The 12,602-nt window shown below is 41.3% G+C and overlaps 1 non-coding gene across 1 annotated transcript; it reads right to left on the bottom strand.

Moving 5' to 3' along the window:
• Positions 1 to 10,106: 10,106 nt before the first annotated feature.
• On the bottom strand, positions 10,107 to 10,213 carry LOC117280641 (small nucleolar RNA R71). Its single transcript, XR_004511203.1, has one exon. It is a non-coding gene; the product is annotated as a small nucleolar RNA R71 (small nucleolar RNA).
• Positions 10,214 to 12,602: the final 2,389 nt, after the last annotated feature.

Below are 12,602 nucleotides of genomic sequence, written 5' to 3'. Positions count from 1 at the left end.
AGACTTATAATGCGGATATTATATGATTCAAATACATTAAAACAAGACCTCTTGGGACAATTAATCACCTCTAGTGTTACCCGAAAATACGGGTTACAACATCCTTGATTCGTTTAACTTCAAATACTTGTTAACCACTCTTATACACCCTTGTATCGTTTAAGACCAATAGGATTAACTTCTTATCATCTCAAAGATAATCTCTTCTTGGATTTACGTCGACTAACTTACGGCGTAATCTATGGTATGTGAATTTGGGTTGTAACACCCTCTCCCCCTTAGGAACATTCGTCCTCGAATGTAAGGGTTTATGGGGTGTCTAACTCATTGTGGATTCCGATGGAGATTTCCGGCTGAGTTTTCCCTATAAAATGGACACTAACCAAAATTGCAAGCAGTTAAACCTAACCTATGGCCTTACAAGACTATAAAAAGCATTATGGATATGTACATTATCTGCATATTACCATTTTGTATTAAAAAAAAAGAGTATTCACAAGCTATTGCTTACCTCATAGAGCCGTTTCACCTTATAATGCGTCCTTCTTTCCCCCGGCATCCTCGTTATCTTCACTCTGGAATAGGTAAGGGTATTTAGACTTCATCTCCTCTTTTGCTTCCCATGTCATTTCTTTTATATTCTTGTTCCTCCATAATACTTTCACGGAAGCTACATCCTTTGTTCTCAGCTTGCGGACTTGTCGATCTAATATAGCCACTGGCACTTCATCATATGATAGATCCTTTGTAACTTGTACATCTTTGATAGGGACGACCCGAGAAGGGTCTCCAATACATTTTCTCAACATAGATACATGGAATACCGGGTGGACAAATTCCAATTCAGATGGCAATTCTAACTCGTAAGCAACCTGTCCAATTCGTCGAAGAATTTTGTACGGCCCAATATACCGCGGACTCAACTTACCCTTCTTCCCAAAACGCATAACACCCTTCATCGGCGAGATCTTCAGGAAAACCCAATCACCAACCTCAAATTCCAGATCACGACGTCGGACGTCGGAATAAGACTTTTGCCTGCTTTGTGCCGTCCTCAGTCGCTCTTGTATCACTTTCACCTTCTCAATGGCTTGGTGAATCAAATCTGGCCCATATAATTCTGTCTCACCGACTTCGAACCATCCAACTGGTGATCTACATCTCCTCCCGTACAGTGCCTCATACGGGGCCATTTTAATACTGGAATGGTAGCTATTATTGTAGGCAAATTCTATAAGTGCCAGATGGTCATCCCAATTCCCCTTGAAATCTAGAACACATGCTCGTAGCATATCTTCAAGTGTCTGGATGGTACGTTCAGCCTGTCCGTCAGTCTGCGGATGGAATGCAGTGCTGAGATTTACTTGTGTGCTTAAACCCTTCTGAAAAGACCTCCAAAAGTTAGCCGTAAATTGAGCTCCTCGGTCTGATATAATAGATACTGGCACACCATGAAGCCTAACAATCTCCTTGATATACAAATTCGCATAATCTTCAGTCGTGTAAGTTGTCTTAACTGGCAGAAAATGGGCAGATTTTGTAAGTCGATCAACTATCACCCAGATGGAGTCAAACTTATGATAAGAGTGAGGTAATCCAATAATGAAGTCCATATTAATCACCTCCCATTTCCAGGTCGGAATCTCTATATTCTGAATCAATCCACTAGGTTTCTGATGCTCGATCTTTACTTGTTGACAATTAGGACACTGGGCTACAAATTCTGCAATAGACTTCTTCATGTTATCCCACCAATACTGCTCCTTAATGTCATGATACATCTTTGTCGAGCCAGGATGGATAGAATATCGGGACTGGTGAATCTCAATCATAATCTTCTCTCGCAACCCTGCCACACTAGGTACACATAATCGGCCCTGGTATCTCAGTGTCCCATCTCCTCCGATCTTGAAAGCTGTAATCTTACACTGCTGAATTCCCTCTCTCAATCTTACTAAGGTAGGATCTTCATATTGCCGTGCTTTTACCTCGGCTACCAAAGATGATTCTGCTGTATTCTGTACAGTAACACCTCCGTCATCAGAGTCCAACAATCTGATTCTCATATTGGCCAGCTGGTGAAGCTCTTTGGTCAACCCTTGTCTACCTGCCTCAATATGTATTAAGCTTCCCATTGACTTACGGCTGAGAGTGTCTGCCATAACATTAGCTTTACCGGGATGGTACAATATCTTGACATCGTAGTCTTTCAGTAATTCAAGCCACCTACGCTGCCTCAAATTCAACTCCTTCTGCTTGAAGATGTATTGTAAACTCTTGTGATCTGTGTAGATGTCAACATGGACGCCGTATAAGTAGTGCCGCCATATCTTCAAAGCATATATTACTGCAGCCAATTCCAAATCATGAGTCGGGTAATTCTTTTCATGCTTCTTCAATTGTCTTGATGCATAAGCAATCACCTTCCCACGTTGCATCAATACGCACCCCAAACCTATACCTGAGGCATCATAATATACCACATAACCTTCTGTTCCTTCTGGGAGAGTGAGCACTGGCGCGGATGTCAATCGATTCTTTAGCTCCTGAAAACTATATTCACAAGCATCAGACCACTGGAACTTGGTAGCTTTCTGTGTTAACTTAGTCAATGGTGCTGATATAGAGGAAAACCCTTCTACAAACCGCCTATAATATCCTGCTAGCCCCAGGAAGCTGCGGACTTCTGACGGTGTTGTAGGTCTCGGCCAATTCTTCACTGCATCGATTTTCTGAGTGTCGACACTAATACCCTCATCAGATATCACATGGCCAAGGAATGCTACTGAGTTCAGCCAGAATTCACATTTAGAGAGCTTAGCATATAACTTATGATCCTGAAGGGTCTGTAATACTATCCGCAAGTGGCCCGCATATTCCGCCTCCGAACGAGAATACACCAGAATGTCATCAATGAATACGATCACGAACACATCAAGATAGGGCCTGAATACACTATTCATGAGATCCATAAAAGCTGCTGGGGCATTTGTTAGCCCGAACGACATCACCAAGAACTCAAAATGCCCATATCTTGTCCGGAAGGCCGTCTTTGGAATATCCTTCTCCTTAACCCTCACCTGATGATACCCTGAACGCAAGTCAATCTTGGAGAAATACTTGGCACCCTGGAGTTGGTCAAACAGGTCATCAATTCTTGGAAGTGGATACTTGTTCTTTATTGTAAACTTATTCAACTGTCGATAATCGATACACATCCTTAACGACCCATCTTTCTTCCGCACGAACAAGACTGGCGCACCCCAAGGTGAAGTGCTAGGCCTAATGAAACCCTTATCCAGCAAGTCCTTCAACTGTGCCTTCAACTCTCGCAACTCTGCCGGGGCCATCCTGTATGGAGGGATAGAGATCGGTTGAGTGTCAGGCAATGCATCAATGCTAAACTCAATCTCCCTTTCAGGAGGAAGGCCTGGGAGTTCATCTGGGAAAACATCTGGAAATTCATTGACCACGGGGATTAATTGTAGAGTAGGCGGCTTCGCCTCCGCATCCCTAACGCGAACAAGATGATAAATGTAACCTTTTGAGATCATCTTCCTTGCCTTAAGATAGGAAATAAACCTACCTTTCGGCGTAGCAATGTTCCCCTTCCATTCAATGGCGGGTTCACAAGGAAACTGAAACCTAACCATCTTCGTACGACAGTCAACATTTGCATAGCATGAGGCCAACCAGTCCATTCCCATTATCACATCGAAATCAACCATTTCTAACTCAAATAAATTTGCCGAGGTTTGACGACTACAAATCATCACAGTGCAACCTTTATATACCCTTCTAGCAATCACAGAATCTCCTATCGGAGTGGATACCGCAAGTGGTTTACTTATCAATTCAGGTTCAATGCCAAACTTATTAGCCACAAAGGGTGTAACATATGATAAGGTAGATCCTGGATCAATTAGCGCATATACATCATAAGAAAACACAGACAATATACCTGTAACAACATCCGGAGATGACTCGAGATCTTGTCGACCTATTAGAGCATAGGTTCGATTTTGAGCACCACTCGAACTCGGCACTGAACCTCTACCTCTACCACGACCTGTCGACTGTTGAAAACCTTGTGCTGGAGGTCGAACTGATGAGGAAGAACCAGACACAGATCCAGTCAGTTGAGCCATACCACCACCTCCTCTGTTAGGACAATCCTGCATCATATGGCCACACTGTCCACAAGAATAGCACGCATCGGAACCTCGACGGCACAGTCCAAAGTGGGCCTTGCCGCACTGATCACAACGAGGTGTTGGGGGTCTCGTCTGACTAGTATCTCTATGAAATTGTGAGCCTGATGCCCTCAAACTCTGACCTGAACCAGAATAGGTAAATCGATCATACCGAGGCCTCTGAAACTTTGGAGGAGCACTAGCTACAGGTGGCGCCGAACTCCTCGAAGATTGGGGCCTGATACTGCCTCTGAACTCATCAGAATACCCTGCAAATCTCGCCCTCTTATGCTGGCCCCTATCCTGCTCCCTATCTGCCCTTTGCTGGCGCTTACGATCCTCTAGGGTCTGGGCATAAGCCTGAATACGGGAAATATCCATGCCCTCTACCAAGGAGGCTGTTGTGCACTCATTTATCAGATGTGGTCCCAACCCGTTCACGAACAGATGCACCCTATCACTCATCTCTGACACCATATGGGGAGCATACCTTGCTAAAGAATCAAACTGTATACTATACTCTCGTACACTCATATTACCCTGTCGAAGGTTCAAGAACTTATCAGCTCTAGCTCGTCGTATCTCAACTGGCAAGTAGTGACGAAGAAAGGCCTCAGAAAATTCCTTCCACACGGCTGGAGGAGCGTTCGGACCCCTAGATCTCTCCCAACTATCATACCAGAAAATCGCTAAATCCTGTAACCGATAAGAAGCCAATTCTACTGCCTCCGTATCACTAGCATGCGTAACCCGCAATGTACGATGAATCTAATCAATAAATGTTTGTGGGTCCTCCTTGGGGTCTGATCCGGTAAACACTGGAGGGTCTAGATTACTAAAATCACGAACTCTCGCACTAACCGGTTTATCAGCAGCACCGGTATTCTACCTCTGAGCCTGAGCAGCTACCAAGCTAGTCAACAATTGCACCGCACTGTGCATATCGTGGTCTGTAGTGCTAGACGGAGGAACTGGATGTACTGGGTGCCTCCTAATATCCTCTGGAGGAGACGGAGAGGTATGAGACGGCATCTCACTCTGAGCCTCACTTTGGCCTGCTCTGGCTGGAGGCACCTGAATGTTACCCTCTCCCACAGCTGTATCAAGCCGTTTACTAATTGCTTGCTTCCTAGTCGAAGGCATCGCTGAAAGAAAACAAGGTGAATATTAGATATGAACACTTACTACTCAACTCTACGCACGATCTAGATTCAGGAAGAAGGTAACAACCCTAGATGTCACGTAGCCTCCTGATTATAAATGTGGCGCGCTACACATCCATAATCAAAACTCTACTAGACACGGCTCATAGACATCCCCTAGGACAGACTTGCTCTGATACCAAGTTTGTCACGACCCAACTGGAGGGTCATGACTAGCACCCGGGCCATACTTGCCGAGCACCAACGTACATTTTATCTAACCTTCCTTATTATCTTTAAGGGCCGACAAGATCAATATAAATAGTAGACATGGATCATGAACATCCAACAATGAAAGATAATGTCATGAACATACATAACATGGGACGACAAGACTGTCAAGAAACTATATATAAGGTACGAGCTATCATGATGCCATGAAAGACTATACAACAAAAATCAGCCGAAAAGGCATTCTAAACCATACATAAGTCGACACCTGTCTATGAGCCTCTAAAGGAACATAAGTGCTACAACATTGCCGGAACAGGGCCCCGACATACCCATAATGTCTATAACAAAAATGCATACCAAGACCACGGCAAGTCCGGAGAAGGGATCTCGCCAATAACCGCTGAACTGGACAGCCTACTGTGGTGGGGGAGCTACGTCTACCTGTCTATCAGGACCTGCAGCACGACATGCAGCGTCCACAAATAAAAAGGACGTCAGTACGAATAAAGTACTGAGTATGTGAGGCAAGAAAGCATAAGTAAGAACAGTAATGTAAACAGGGATAGAGAATATACAACCTGTGACATCTGGGTACCTCTGAGGGCTACTGACATGAAATACATGATACATACATATATATACATAAACTTTTAAAACATACGCCTTTGTGGGCATCACCATCATCATATCGTACCCGGCCATAATAGGCTCGGTAAAACGTACCCGGCCATCATAGGGCTCGGTAGAATCGTACCCGGCCACGTGGAGCTCGGTAAAACCCAACTGATCAGTGGTTGCACAATAGGTGCCATACCCGGCCAACTATAGCGCGGCTCGGTAGAGTAAAATAGATACATATATATGATGCATGCTGGACTCATTGGAATCACATTTTGAACCTTTCGGAGTGACGTAAGGTCGGTATCCTTCGTACACGTTATTAGGATTAACTCTTCATCAAGAATCTTATAAGAATCAGGAACTACCAACAACATTGATAATATAAGAATAAGAGAAGTAACATCAATATCAATCGTTTCATAAGAAGGGCAGCAATGTAAGTACTGCTAGCTTCTAAGAGTAGAGTATCTTTGGGAGCTCGTTCATTACATTATGTACAATCGGAGTCATGCAAAAGAATGAAGGGGATAGCCTCACATACCTTGTATATACTGCCCAACCTCAAGCTATGCAAATGTCATGACTCCTTAGTCTACAATAAGACAAATGACACTATTATTATCGTTTAAGCGTCGTAACTATTATGTATCGACCACAACCTATTTTACGATGAAACGGACAGCACCTCCCCTATTTATATGACTTCCCAAAAGTCAATACAATCACCAAACAGCCCAAAAAACATCATTAATAATCATATTGAGCCTCCAAAACAGTCCACCAACCAACAACATTACTACCAAGCCTTTCGATATATATTTCACAAGTTCTAGCTTCAACGACTTAGCTGCAACTTGGATAATCTTAAATATATATAGAGTAAGAGGTTCCTTACCTTTAAACAGAAAGAACAACTCCAATTTGACCTTAATTTTCCATGAAATATCCCTTCAATTCTGCCACAAGAACAAGGAAGCGAAACTAGCAATTAATTCGGATTTTTCGGCACTAGAATTACTTTAGAAGACTTGAAATCACCTAGGGTTGATATTAAAAACTTGAAGGTGTATTTACAGGACATAAAACACTTAAAACAACCTCCCACACGAGCTGGAACAACACAAAAATCAGCAACAACAAGAAGAACAAGAAACTTACTAGCGCCACGGGATTCCCGACATTTGATTTGTGTTGTTTGCCCTTTGTTTGGGTCTTGGATCATGAGAGAACCTTGAGAGACTGTTTTTAGGGTTATAAGGTCTGAATATACTAAAAAATAATGACTTAAAATGGGGTTGAGGTATCTTATATATGTCCATATGTCTTAAACCGCCTTTGTGGGCCCCATAGAGAGCAGCTTGGCGCACTCTCGCAAAAATGCGAATATCTCTCTATTCTGAGATCGTATCGACGAACGGTTTAATGTGTTAGAAACTAGACTCATAGATCTTCAATTTGATAGGTATATCACCCCATAATTCCAAGCACATTGGGAGAAAAATGCAGTAACATTTGACCTAAAGTTTAAGTAAAATTATAAACCTAAGTTGCGACAACTTTTATCGACTTTTGTTTCATAACTCGCTTGACTTCAAGACTTATGATGCGGATATTATATGATTCAAATACATTAAAACAAGACCTCTTGGGACAATTAATCACCTCTAGTGTTACCCGAAAATACGGGTTACAACATCCTTGATTCGTTTAACTTCAAATACTTGTTAACCACTCTTATACACCCTTGTATCGTTTAAGACCAATAGGATTAACTTCTTATCATCTCAAAGATAATCTCTTCTTGGATTTACGTCGACTAACTTACGGCGTAATCTATGGTATGTGAATTTGGGTTGTAACAGTCATGGAGTTCACGATTCTACAATTAAGAAATCAAGGATGATGTCAAGAAGTTTGTGGTTCTAAAATTGATAAATTAAGGATGACGTCATGGAGTTCATGGTTCTACAAGTGAAAAATCAAGGATAATGACATAGAGTTCATGGTTCTTCAATTGGGAAATCAAAGATGACGTCATAGAGTTCTTACTTCTACAATTGAAAAATCAAGCATGACGTCACAGAGTTCATGGTTCTATAATTGAGAAATCAAGGATGATTCCATGGAGTTCGTAGTTCTACAACTGAGAAATTAAGGATGGAGTCATAGAGTTCATAGTTCTACAATTAAGAAATCAAGAATAGCGTACAAAGTTTGTAGTTCTACGATTGAGAAATCAATGATGGCATCATAGAGTTCATAGTTCTACAATTAAGAAATCAAAAATAATGTTTTAGAGTTCATAGTTATACGATTGAAAATTCAATGATGCCATCGTAGAGTTTGTAGTTCTACAATTGAGAAATAAAATTTTTACCTATCTATACTATATTAGAAACTTATTTACCCTCACCAGAGAGGTTTTAGTTTAATTACAATTTCATATACAATTTATCAATTATATACAAGTTAGTATTAAATGAGTATACCTTGATTGTAGCCTCTTAATTTGGTAAATCCCTTTAAACCCTCACAATTCCTTTCTTCCTCAGACAAATCCCAATCACAGTTCTTTTGCAACACGTCACTAGCTTAATCCTTTGCCGTTGTATGTTTATCGGCAAGCACAATGATGGTAGGCTATAATTACGTATTTTAGTAGCTTATGGCACTCCAATTCACTGCAATTTATTGATGTTTGAGCTTTAATTGATAGTGTTTTGCACTTATTGTGTGTTTTATGCCTTGTAGGAGCGATTCCGAGCTATGTAGATATTATGGAATGAATTTGATCTATTTGGAGCTTTGAAGTCTGAGTAAAAGCCCAATGGATTAAGCCAGGATCGTGTTCGGGGGTCGAGGACCAAGTTTGGACGTCAAAAATTAAAGTTTGGTTCGTACTCTAAGAATTCCCCACTGCCGCGGCGCGTGGGGTGCCGTGCTTGTGCAATCCTCTACTGCCTGTCAAAAATTAGCTCTCTAGATTTCCCCACTAATGCCCCGCATGGCGCGTCGCCTCATGCGGCACGCCTATGCAATTTTTACAGAGTGATTTTCCTATTTCGGCTAGGAGAAGGTGTGTGTTCTGAGCTCATCAAATTTTGGCGTTGTTGTCGGGGATTGGCAATCAATAGTGTTTGAAATAGTTTGTAGTGCTAATTCAAGAATTTTTCTTTTTTATTTTGTTTTTATTTTTCTCTTTTTACGTTTGGGTGTTCTTTGACTGTGCGCAGGTTACAAGTTTAGGATGGTGCCTGACTCGAGCTTCTATGAAAGTAGTGCTACCATATGAGCCAGAGTTAAAAACAAAACTGCGACACCGAGGAAGGAAATAGATCTCACCGAGAAGCTAGAAAAGGTTAGGCAATCCTCAACCAAAGAAACTATGGCTAGAAACGGTGATGATAATGTAGATTTGGTTGAAAGAGAGGCAGCCTAACAACGCGAAAAAGCTGCACGGGATGCTGAGGAAGCAGCTATTAGAGATGCACAGAATATCTATAAAGAAGAGAGGAGTCTCAGACTTAATCAACATCAACCCTTGCCTGGGAGACCACTTGGCGATTATGCTATATCGCTCTACAATCAAGGATTATCCAGTGTTAGACCACCTCCAATTGCAGCAAACAATTTCGAGTTGAAGCAAGGGTTGCTTCAAACTCTTCGGAATTGATGTGTCTTTAGAGGGAAGACAAACAAAAAGCCAAACACTCATCTAATGGACTTCGAGAAGATTATGAACACCTTTCAATACAATGGGGTGTCACAAGATGCAGTGTACTTAAGGGCATTCCCCTTTTCACTTAAAGATGATGCTAAGGAGTGGCTTCGGAGTTCGCCCAGTGGATCGATCACAACTTGGGAGGAAATGACCAGAAAATTCCTTGATAAATATTTCTCCTCAGCCAAGACGGGCAAGATTAGAAGAGAAATCCATAGCATCTGCCAGAAAGAGACTGAAACTGTTTTTTAAGCATGGGAGAGGTTTAAGGAAATAGTTAGAAAGTGTCAACATAGCAGAATTGAACTCTGGATGCAACTCCAAGATTTTTGGGAAGGATTGACACCGGCCTCACGTAGAACATTGAGCAATGCAATGGGAGGCCCTTTGATGAAGAAGACTCCAGAGGAGATAGTTACAATTCTTGATGAGTAATCTGAAGATGCTAATCAGTGGCCCTCTGAGAGTGCTGAAAGAAGAAGATCAACTAGTGTTCACCAAGTTGATGCTACTACATCTGTGCAGGAATAGCTTGATGCTATGGCTAAGGAAATACGTAAGTTGACCTTAGCGTCGATACAAAATGAGCCTCACGCAGCTTGTGATATATGTGGAAGAGGACACCCTACTCATGAGTGTCAAGCCTCAACTGAGGAAGTGAATGTTGTGGGAAATTATAATGTAATGGGTCAGAGGCACCCCGGTTTTTCATGGAGTTCACCTAGAGGTACTATGAATGCTTGGCATTAAAATAACTCTAGACCCCAAGGACAAGGAGCTCCAGCATACCAAAATCAACAGAGGCAGCAATATCAGCCTCAACAGCTCATTCAGTTTGGTCTAGAGGATCTAATGAAGGCTTTCATTATCAAGACAGATGAGAGGTTGGACGCCCATGGAGCAGCTATCAAAGAATTGGGCACTGGTTTTCGAAACCTGGAGAGACAAGTGGGATAGATTGCAAAAGAAAAATAGAAAAAAGTTGGACAAGCAGTTTGGGAGATTTCTGGATGTGCTGAAACAGGTTCATGTAAACTTACCATTCATAAAAGTGCTCTCACAAATGCCTGCTTATGCCAAATTCTTGAAGGAGATCCTTACAAAGAAGAGGAAGATAGAGGAGACCTTAGTAGTCAAGCTCACAGAGCATTGCAGCGCGATATTGGAAAACAAACTCCCATAAAAGTGTGAAGATCCATGGAGCTTTACTATACCTTGCTCATTAGGAACTATCAACTTTGATAAATCATTATGTGATTTTAGTGCCTCAATTAACTTAATGCCTCTATCTATTTACAGGAAATTGGAGAAGAAGATTGGAGAGATAAGGTCAGTGCCAATATCTTTGCAGCTGGCGGACCAAACGACTTTAATACCCGAGGGGATAGTGGAAGATGTGTTAGTTTGGGTGGATAAGTTCGTATTTCCTATAGATTTTATAGTGGTGAATATGGAGGAGAACGAGGAGGTCCCCCTTATTCTAGGAAGACCATTCTTAGCAACGGATAGAGCAATATTGGATATACATGAGAGGAAACTCATGCTTAGATTGGGTGAGGAGATAGTGAATTTTGACACATATTCTACCTAAGGAGGCTAAGGAGGAGTTGGAAGAATACGAGCACAGGATTTCATCATTCCTTCCTCACTCAAGACACGAGTTTGGATTGAATTTATGTTTTTCTATACTTTAATTTTATTTGTGATGAATTTCTCCATATCTATAGAGTAGTTCTCTTTAGGGTTTGATGGATTTGGTGCTTTGATGATTGTTTATGGATTATAACTCTAGTTTAATGTATTGAAGTGTTTTTGGATGATTTAATCGTTTCATGTTTATTCACTTGTTCATGTAATCGAGAGAGGCATAACTTGTGATATCTTTGCATGATATTGTTGGTTGAGTTCATTAATTCTTCTTAGTAATCGAAAGAGGCTAGTTGAATCATTGATTAAACCTAGTTAGGAGGATAATCAAGAGAGGTTCTCCTAAAGACCAATTCACTACGCATTCTTTCATAACTTCACGTGCTTAAATTAGTTCTTCTTGTGAGGTTAAGACTTAATCGAGAGAGGAGTTTTTGTTGAACGTTTGAACTAATAATTGAGTGAATTCGAGAGACTCACTTAAACATTAGAAGTGAATTACCTAGAGTTAGATCCCAAATAATTATCTTGCACCTATCCTATCAACCCCTAAGATAGGTGTATGTATCTATATTTGACTAGCGAGCATAATTTAAGTGTGTGTTTCTAGCTCGTCAAATTTTGGCGTCGTTGCTGGTGATTTTTGAGATGAATGTAGCAAAGGGGGAACTAAATGACAAACCAGCTGCGAGTGTTGGGTGGAAAGTGAAGGGCCCGAAAGAGAAGGCTGCAGTGAGCAAGAAAGATATGTGTGGGGTGTACCCCAAAAAGGCTGAGAAGAAGCTGTTTGCATGGATGTGCGCATTACTTCGAAGGCGAGGAATGAAGCCCAACTTCGACTCAGACCCCGGCTAGATGTTCAGGGAAGTTTCCTTTACCTTATTCTTTTTAATTGTGTATCAAGGGACATGCCACAACTTAAAGTGTGGGGTGGGGGATATGTTGTATGTATGTATGTATATTAGTTTTACTTTTTGTTGTTTTAGTAGTTAGAGATAGAAACAAATTGAAAAAAAAAACATAAAAATTTGAAAAAATTTCAAT

The sequence above is a fragment of the Nicotiana tomentosiformis genome, chromosome 7 (genome assembly GCF_000390325.3).
Source record: "Nicotiana tomentosiformis chromosome 7, ASM39032v3, whole genome shotgun sequence".
Taxonomy (NCBI): Eukaryota; Viridiplantae; Streptophyta; class Magnoliopsida; order Solanales; family Solanaceae; genus Nicotiana; species Nicotiana tomentosiformis.
This window is presented reverse-complemented; position numbering and strand designations above follow the sequence as displayed.